At 41.7% G+C, this 9,839-nt stretch overlaps 1 pseudogene; it reads right to left on the bottom strand.

Annotated features, from left to right (window-relative positions):
• Nucleotides 1–6,735: 6,735 nt before the first annotated feature.
• On the bottom strand, nt 6,736–6,914 carry LOC124803767 (annotated as a pseudogene).
• Nucleotides 6,915–9,839: the final 2,925 nt, after the last annotated feature.

The following is a 9,839-nucleotide window of genomic DNA, read 5'->3' on the forward strand; positions in this document are numbered from 1 at the left end:
GTGAAGAGAATCGTTCAGCGTGACGGAAGTGCAAATTGCTGCAGATTTCAGTGCTGGGCCATCAGCAAATGTCAACGTGTAAACCATTCAACGAAACATCATCGATATAGGCTTTCGGAGCAAAAGGCCCAGTCGTGTACCCTTGATCACTGCGCGACACAATGCTTTACGCTTCGCCTTGGCCCGTCAACACCGACATTGGACTGTTGATGACTGGAAACATGTTGACTGGTCGGACGAGTCTCGCTTCAAATTGTTTCTAGCGGATGGACGTGCACGGGTATGGAGACCTCACGAATACATATCAGCAGGGTACTTCTAAAGCTGGTGGAGACTCTGTAAAGGTGTGATGGTTGAAATGGCTGTGAGCACTATGGGACTTAACATTTGAGGTCATCAGTCCCCTAGAACTTAGAATTACTCAAACCTAACTAACCTAAGGACATCACACACATCCATGCCCGAGGCGGGATTCGAACCTGCGACCGTAGCGGTCGCGCGGTTCCACACTGAAGCGCTTAGAACCGCTCGGTCACACAGGCCGGCTGTAATCGTGTGAGGCATGTGCAATTGGAGTGTTATGGACCCCTGATATGTCTAGATACGACTCTGACAGGTGACACGTACGTAAGAATCCTATCTCATTCCCTGCATCCATTCATGTCCATTGTACATTCCGACAGACTTGGGCAATTTCAGCAGGACAATGCGACACCTCACACGTCCATAATTGCTGCAGAGGGGCTCCAGGGGTTTAAACACTTCCGCTGGCCACCAAACTCCCCAGCCATGAGCATATCTGGGATGCGTTGCAACGTGCTGTTCAGAAGAGATGTCCACCTCCTCGTATTCTTACGGACTTATGGACAGCCCTGCAGGATTCATGATGTCAATTGCCTCCAGCACTAATTCAGACGTAAGTCGAGTCCAAGCCACGTCGTGTTGCAGCACTTCTACATGCTTTTGGGGTGGGGGCCCTACACGATATTGGCTCTTCAGTGTAGTATTGTGAGCTTGGAGAGCAATTTTTTCCGATTTTTAACAGTTCAATTTCGATTACTGAAATACTCGAAGCGATAGATTGAACTGTATACTGGCGTCATAGTTTTGTTCCGAAGCAGTAATGAACGTGCTGCGCAGCTCATTAGCATCGCTGCCAACATTAAATTAGTTGTACAAGCTTATTCTCAAACGGCCGAGGTCGCTAATACGCGCTTGTGCGGTGGCGCTCCACCCGGGGGTAAGCCGGTTCGCATCCTGGTGGTGGTGGTTGTGGAAAAAATTTTCACTGCCAGTATTTGGTCGGCAAGGGGAGGAGATGTGGTGGCGTAAAGTTCCTGATCACTAGACTTTGCGCCAACGTCTTGGTTTAATTATCGAACCTCTCTGCAGAGTCTCATGAAGTGAGGGCATGTGGCACTACTGACAGCGGTCCATCCGCCGGATGGGGGCCTTAATCTTGGCGGCGCCGATGCTATACCCGGCACCGGGTTTCACCCTCTCTCCTCTCTCATCATCATCATCATACAGCATAAACATCGCACTACACTACACACACACACACACACACACACACACACACACACACACACACACAAAATTCATACATGTAGTTCTACAAATAGTGTGTAATGAATCATGTTGTAAATTAACAACTCAAGTGTGCATGTGTACAAGGTTATGTTCGTATAAGGTCCTGGAACTGCCACATGGAACACAATTATTAAGTTCGTTAAGCTGGAGACCGGAAGCTGAAGATACCGAAATGGCAATGTTCCTCCAACTCGTCTAGAATTTTCTTTTTCCTTTTGTGCTATTGTGGCGACTGGGTCACTTGATGTTCGTCTCTTGCAATATACCAGGGGAAGAATGACTTTTTGTTTGGAAGTACAACACACAAAGTTATGAATTTGTTAGACAGAAATCTTTAAAATTAATAGGAGTTAATTTCAGTGGTTTCTACTGCACATTAAATTTATACATACTCAAGCATTTCAGTATTTCACAGAACATGCACATCCGTGATATTCTTCCTCTTTGCCTAAACAAAGAAACTGAGTTCAGTGAGGCACAAGATATTTTAAAATAGTTTGCATTTGATGTAAATGAAGATGAACGGTATGATGAGTTCTGTAATGTCATGGTTATTTTAAATGACAACGCCCATCTTGTTGGTAATGCTTGTGACAAATGGGTATTTGCGTTTTGTTATTCTACGTGCGAAGGATTTAAAAACATCCTACGCTTCGTTATACCGTAAATATCCCAGAATCTAATGCCCAAACAGAAAGAGTGTTTTTACTTATGAATAATAAATGAATCGATGTGAGAAACAGAAGCTTTGTTGAACACATGAACGCGGAACTGGAAATAATAACAAATTTCAGTTTCCGCTATAAAAGTTTTTTCAGATATGTGAAAGATGGTGTTAAGTTTCCTTCTGAATGCAAATAAAACAGTAAATATTTGTAACCATATTTCTGTAGCCAAGTGTTTTATGTCTTTTAAGTGTGCGAGAATAAAAATTCCATTGAACTCATCAAAGCTAAAAATTGTAATACTTACTATAGAAAACGTTTATAGTGTAGTGTTACATTCTATGTCGTATAACGCGTTAGCAATTTTCAGAATATCCCTTATTTTCAATTGAAAAACCCGACAAACCCATTCGCCGTACTTTGTCCCTGCTGGTACACAGATTTCTCGTCGTTCTGACTGTTTTATACGTGCCATCATATGCAGCGCTACACTTGAAATCGACATGCACATAATCAAAAATCAGATTTCCGTGAGACGTACATTGGTATTATTTTTTCCTGTTTCACCCCTGCTCCATGCTTGATACAAGATTATAAAATCCAGCAAACGATATCTTGCAGCCGCTGGTATTAAAAGGATATTTTGGTACCAGATGCTGGATCGCAAACCACATGCTCGTATGGATCCCGATCATAACTGAGTATTGAGATAAAGTAGGATAAAATGAATACCGTTATTTATCATCACACTGCGTGTTGCAATGCGTTCACTGTCATCAAAATATCAGTATGAAGGAAATAACGTATTAAGACGTCCAGTGAGAATGAGACAATCCGAGAGAAGCAAGTTGAACATCACCTTTTATTTCCTTAACGTTCGTGTTTGTTTCCTTAATGTTCATGTTTTCATAATCGTGAACGCACTACAATACGTAAGGTGATGGTAAATAACGGTTTTAATTTTGTCCTACTCATTAATTTTATTCTATCAATATTCAGTCAATGTCCAGTTGTGATAAGGATCCCTGTGAGTGTGGTTTGCAACCCAGAATCTGGCTCCAAAATTATACCTATCAGTTCCTAACTTGTAGACTTAGAGAAAGCTTTTGACAATGTTGACTGGAATACTCTCTTTCAAATTCTAAAGGTGGCAGGGGTAAAATACAGGGAGCGAAAGGCTATTTACAACTTGTACAGAAACCAGATGGCAGTTATAAGAGTTGAGGGACATGAAAGGGAAGCAGTGGTTGGGAAGGGAGTAAGACAGGGTTGTAGCCTCTCCCCGATGTTATTCAAGCTCTATATTGAGCAAGCAGTAAAGGAAACAAAAGAAAGTTGAGAAGTCCAGCTTGCCTGAGACAATCCGAGAATGAAGTAGCACATATTTTGTTTTATTTCCTACAAGCTGATATTCACTTCATGGTGAACAGGATGATGACTAGCTTCTACCAATGTTTCTAACAAATTAAGGGTTTGACATGAAATCCAAGACAGTTGGAAGGTAATATACTCCTCACAGGTATTCTGTCAGTTTTAGTCTTTGCTTACCCATCATAGGTGTAATCTGCCCGAACATCTGATAAGAACATGTTTGTGAGATTCGACGGAAAATTTTTCGACCGTGTATAAGTAATTAGGTTCACAGTACTGCTGTTCGTATTAGAGAGATGGAAGCAAAAGACCTATCCAGAACAGAGAACACGTTGTCGATATAAAACCGAAATACGAGCATGTGGAGGATCCGAAAGGAAATCGGGGATGAACAGAGCCATACAAAATACGAAGAAACAAAACCTAATTTACATTTATATCAACTCTTAGCAAACTTCCCATTGTACTATGTTGTTGTTGTTGTGGTCTTCAGTCCTGAGACTGGTTTGATGCAGCTCTCCATGCTACTCTATCCTGTGCAAGCTTCTTCATCTCCCAGTAACTACTGCAACCAACATCCTTCTGAATCTGCTTAGTGTATTCATCTGTTGGTCTCCCCCTACGATTTTTACCCTACACGCTGCCCTCCAATACTAAATTGGTGATCCCTTGATGCCTCAGAACATGTCCTACCAACCGATCCCTTCTTCTGGTCAAGTTGTGCCACAAACTTCTCTTCTCCCCAATCCTATTCAATACTTTCTCATTAATTACGTGATCTACCCATCTAATCTTCAGCATTCTTCTGTAGCACCACATTTCGAAAGCTTCTATTCTCTTCTTGTCCAAACTATTTACCGTCCATGTTTCACTTCCATACATGGCTACACTCCATACAAATACTTTCAGAAATGACTTCCTGACACTTAATTCAATACTCGATGTTAACAAATTTCTCTTCTTCAGAAACGCTTTCCTTGCCATTGCCAGTCTACATTTTATATCCTCTCTACTTCGACCATCATCAGTTATTTTGCTTCCCAAATAGCAAAATTCCTTTACTACTTTAAGTGTCTCATTTCCTAATCTAATACCCTCAATATCACCCGAGTTAATTCGACTACATTCCATTATCCTCGTTTTGCATTTGTTGATGTTCATCTTATATCCTCCCTTCAAGACACCATCCATTCCGTTTAACTGCTCTTCCAAGTCCTTCGCTGTCTCTGACATAATTGTACTATATATTAGAGTTTTAAGCTTTTCCATTGTTCTCCTTGTATTTTATGCTATCTTCATTGTCTCCTCAGACTGCACAGTATTGATACCTTTTTATTTCATACTGTCGAATTCGAGGCATCCTCCAGGATCATCCATACATCAAGTACATCAATTGAAAATGGACTATGTCTGATATGGGAATCAAACATAAACTGAAATCTTGAATTTTACACCGGCCAAATTCTGCCACACATTTCCACATAGTCGCGCGATACCCTGTTCTCATAAACGTACTTGAGTTTTCAGGCACATCTGATCTGCATATGGGATGCGGGAAAAATGGCTGCTAAAATGCCTCTATGCGCTATGTAATTAATCTAATCTTAGCTTCGCGTTCCCTATGAGAGAGATACCTAGGGGGATGCAGTATATTCCTGAACTCCTCACATAATACTGGTTCTTGAAACAATTGTATGCAGGTTTCGCGGGATAGTTTAGGTCTACCTAAAGTATATTTACAAATATGTACATATTCCACAAGCCATCGCAAGAGGTGTCACGGAGGGTACTTTCCACAATTACTATTCGTTTGTTTTTCCGTTCCACTCGCAAACAGAGCGAAGGATAAACGACTGCCTATATATCTCCGTATGAGCCCTAATTTCTCTTACCATGTCTTCGTGGTCCTTATGCAATATTCACCAGAGTGCCAGTAGAATTCTGCTACGGCCAGCTTCAATTGCTAGGTCCCTAAATTTTCTCAATAGGGTTCCGCGAAAAGAACGTTTTTTTTTTTGTCCTTCCAAGGATCCTCATCTGAGTTCATGAAGCATCTGCTTAATACTCGCGTGTTGGTAGAACTTACTGGTAACAAATCTATCAGTGTGTCTCTGAATTTCTTCAATGTGTTCCTTTAACGTGACCTAGTGGGTGTCCCAGACACTTGTGCAGAACTCAAGAATGGGTTGCACTAGTGTCCTACACGCAGCCTATTTTGCAGATGAACGACACTTACCTGAAATTCTCTCAATAAACCAAAGAAATGCAAACAATGCAACTATACACACTGCTGGAAAAGAAAATTAGTACACCCTTATAGAGGTTTCCAGTTCACTCAAGCATCATTGTTGCAACAGTGCATATGGACTACATGAAATGATTACATTTACAAATCAATAGAACGAGCGGTTCTGAGGTACCAGGTATCGGCCTGTGCTGAAACACCAGTATTAGTATGTGTTGTAGCTTCCACAGTCGGAAACGCAGGCGTTGACTATGTCATCCAGTCGATCGTACAGTTGGCGATTATTGTCCTGGGATACGTTATGGCACGCCTGCTCGATCTTCACATAGTTCTGTAAGAGTTGTTGGTTGAAGAGTCGCACGATTCACTTCTTGTCCCATCAAATGCGACGTGTGCTCGATTGAAGAGAAACCCGGAGTTTTTTTTTTCTTTAGATTATTTTAACATTGTCCACCGCCTACTGCATACGTGTGTACACACGTATTCTGCGTGCGTGCGGCGACGACGACGTTCGCGAGGAGATATGAATATAACTCCAAAAAATGTAATTAAAATTATCTGTGGCCGGATCATATGTGACGCCAACGAGGCATCCGAAGGCACTATTGTGTGCCCCCATAAATTACCAGCCTAGTGTAATGCGGCTGCAAGAGCGGTCCGGCTAACCGCAAAAAAAAAAAACAAAAAAAAAAAAAGCCAACTTCATACGATAATGTCAAATTAATTACAAGAAATCGTGGTGTGTATGCAGCTAACTACTGGGCATACTGGGCACATCGACAACTACAACAAGTTTTGCTACCAGCGGAATGTCTGATCACTGCAGAATATTAACCCATTTCAGGCTGTGTTTTAATTAATTTTAGGTGGGCCGATCCCGGCGGTGCTGCAATGCCGGGCCAACCCGCGACAGAGGTGGAGCAAGCCCCTAGCACTCCGTCATGAGCCAAAAATGAGTTTAATATTCTGGTCCTGCGATGCAGGACGTATCAGATATTAAGCTGATAAGAACAGATACTACACTTTTTTTTATTTTTTATTTTTTTTAATGGGCCTCCTTCCTCCCCTATAGCCCTACCTTTTCCTCTCCAAATATGCCGCCATCCTCTAGTGTCGACGCAGCACGTAAACCATGGTGCTGTTAGTAGCAAGACTCATTGCCATAAACCGAAAATAAAAGCGGAGGCATACTCTGCTATGCCTCAGGAGGCGACGACACACTATTCAGAAATACAACTCTCTCTGCAGGTGTGAAGCAAGTGATGAGTTTAGAAACTAAAAAGGAAGAAATAAATAAAGACAGAAATGAAGGCAAATTAAAAACAGGGACGGCAGCACACACAAATGAAAACGAAACTGGCGAGATAATCCCATCGCCCATAGAATTAACGAAGTAATAATCCTCTAAGATAGATTACGTGTTTTCATAGTAATGGATTGTAAATTAGGAAAATCATTACTCCACTGCGGCGAATTATTAATCCCGAGAGTACTGTAAACTGCCTGCGGGAATTGGACATTCCGTGCTATGGACGCATCTCTCTGGAATAAGTAATCGAAGATGTATATTCGAGGACTCTGTGTGAAGCGATTACAGAGATCGGATGTGTTTTATGTTGGAGAGATTTTGCTATTGTAGTACGACTCTATTAAGCTCCATTGTGAATGTTTAGTAATCGATGGCACAATAAACAAATTCAAGAAAATAATACGCATTCAAGGTGTGTATTTTTAAATTTATAAAAGATTTGACAAACATTCTTCAGATATCACGTGACGTAGATCGATTGGAGGTGCAGTATGGAATGATAGTGCGAACCTGAATCTTTTCACAGTCAATATTCTTCGAGAGAATATCTCAGAAGCAATAACATATTCGTTGATAAAAAAATTGGACACATCAATCCATAAGCATCATACAACATAGCACCTAGTTGTGTCGAACGATCTTCGTAGCGAAATAAACGTTTTAGAGATTTCAGGTGGAGCTGTTCCGACGAGATCGACGCTGCGGGACATATATCCAGCTCTCCTGTGGTATTTAAAACCAAAGACTTATATTCTTTAGCTTTTAAAAGACTGAAGCTAAAACCTAAATAACACCACTGGAAATCATAATTACATCTACATCTACATGATAACTCTGCAATTCACATTTAAGTGCTTGGCAGAGCGTTCATCGAACCACAATCATACTATCTCTCTACCATTCCACTCCCGAACAGCGCGCGGGAAAAACGAACACCTAAACCTTTCTGTTCGAGCTCTGATTTCTCTTATTTTATTTTGATGATCATTCCTAACTATGTAGGTTGGGCTCAACAAAATATTTTCGCATTCGGAAGAGAAAGTTGGTGACTGAAATTTCGTAAATAGATCTCGCCGCGACGAAAAACGTCTTTGTTTTAATGACTTCCATCCCAACTCGCGTATCATATCTGCCACACTTTCTCCCCTATTACGTGATAATACAAAACGAGCTGCCCTTTTTTGCACCCTTTCGATGTCCTCCGTCAATCCCACCTGGTAAGGATCCCACACCGCGCAGCAGTATTCTGAGGACGAACGAGTGTAGTGTAAGCTGTCTCTTTAGTGGACTTGTTGCATTTTCTAGGTGTACTGCCAATAAAACGCAACCTTTGGCTCGCCTTCCCCACAATAGTATCTATGTGGTCTTTCCAACTGAAGTTGTTCGTAATTTTAACACCTAGTTACTTAGTTGAATTGACAGCCTTGAGAATTGTGCTATTTATCGAGTAATCGAATTCCACCGGATTTCTTTTGGAATTCATGTGGATCACCTCACACTTCTCGTTATTTAGCGTCAACTGCCACCTGCCACACCATACAGCAATCTTTTCTAAATCGCTTTGCAACTGATACTGGTCTTCGGATGACCTTACTAGACGGTACATTACAGCATCATCTGCGAACAACCTAAGAGAACTGCTCAGATTGTCACCCAGGTCATTTATATAGATCAGGAACAGCAGGGGTCCCAGGACGCTTCGCTGGGGAACACCTGATATCACTTCAGTTTTACTCGATGATTTGCCGTCTATTACTACGAACTGCGACCTTCCTGACAGGAAATCACGAATCCAGTCGCACAACTGAGACGATACCCCATAGGCACGCAGCTTGATTAGAAGTCGCTTGTGAGGAACGGTGTCAAAAGCTTTCCGGAAATCTAGAAATACGGAATCAACTTGAGATCCCCTGTCGATAGCGGCCATTACTTCGTGCTAATAAAGAGCTAGCTGCGTTGCACAAGAACGATGTTTTCTGAAACCATGCTGATTACGTATCAATAGATCGTTCCTTCGAGGTGATTCATAATGTTTGAATACAATATATGCTCCAAAAACCTACTGCAAACCGACGTCAATGATATAGGTCTGTAGTTCGATGGATTACTCCTGCTACCCTTCTTAAACACTGGTGCGACCTGCGCAATTTTCCAATCTGTAGGTACAGGTGTATCGGTGAGCGAGCGGTTGTATATGATTGCTAAGTAGGGAGCTATTGTATCAGCGTAATCTGAAAGGAACCTAATCGGTATACAATCTCAATACTATACAATACAATACAATATCAAAAATAAATAAGAAGCAGAGAATTTTCTCAAACAAACTTTCCTAAAATAATTAATTAATTACTTAAAATACTACAAATCGTGCTGGCCAGGAAAGTTGCTGCATGTCTTCAACCGCACTGGCAGTGTGTGGGCGGCATTGTCCTATTGCAATAACACATCTCCTCCTTTTCGCAAGAACAGCAAAAGAACAGGCCTGACAACGTTCTGCGTGTACAGAACATTGCTTAGCAACCCCTCCAGAAATACCAAAGGCGAACGAGAGCTGTAGCTTACTGCACCACAGACCACAAGCCTGGTATGGGGCCAGTGTGGCTCTACGAGATGGCGCTCAACAGGTCTACATCCTATACGAAAACGACTATCACTT

The sequence above is a fragment of the Schistocerca piceifrons genome, chromosome 6 (genome assembly GCF_021461385.2).
Source record: "Schistocerca piceifrons isolate TAMUIC-IGC-003096 chromosome 6, iqSchPice1.1, whole genome shotgun sequence".
NCBI classification, from domain to species: Eukaryota; Metazoa; Arthropoda; class Insecta; order Orthoptera; family Acrididae; genus Schistocerca; species Schistocerca piceifrons.